Below are 677 nucleotides of genomic sequence, written 5' to 3'. Positions count from 1 at the left end.
CCTCCATATATATATATATATATATATATATATATATTAAAGCATTCCTTAAGACAAGCTGTTATAATAAAAAAAAAATCATGATTATAATTATTGTAATCATTATTTACATATCAGAAATTTAATATAAAAAGAATAAAATTAGATTTTAGGCTTGATACATAATCAACAGATTCTATCATTCGACATGAATCTCGAGACATTTTTTGGGCAATAAAATTTCAAATCTAAATTAAAAATCATCTAAGACTTTGATTTCAACTAACTTATAATTAAATTGACTCGCTCGAGGAGAAAATTCAACGAACTTAAGATCACTCAATTCTGATATCATTAAGTCACTCAATTGTCTTTAAAATTTCATTCAATTAAGAGAATTGTTCTAGGTCATCCGATAGAGTGGTATGGATTAATGTCTTGTTTATTGAAGAGAACACTCCCAGAATCTATAAATAGAGCTCTATTTTCTTCATGAAAGGGGGAAGCAGACCAGGAGCTAGAGTCGTACATTGAGGGGGAGGAAAAGACAGAGTCAAATGTGAGTGGTTCCATATTTTAAAGCAGATGGGGTGGCTCAAAAAGGAGATGCAGAAGATCAAGCATGGTCATCAATGATCATTTCTAGATGAGTAGTGGCGAAGAGAGCAGTTCACCAAAACTATCGACAAAAGATGTCA

The sequence above is a fragment of the Phalaenopsis equestris genome, unplaced genomic scaffold (genome assembly GCF_001263595.1).
Source record: "Phalaenopsis equestris unplaced genomic scaffold, ASM126359v1 Scaffold000002, whole genome shotgun sequence".
In the NCBI taxonomy this organism is placed as follows: domain Eukaryota; kingdom Viridiplantae; phylum Streptophyta; class Magnoliopsida; order Asparagales; family Orchidaceae; genus Phalaenopsis; species Phalaenopsis equestris.
This window is presented reverse-complemented; position numbering follows the sequence as displayed.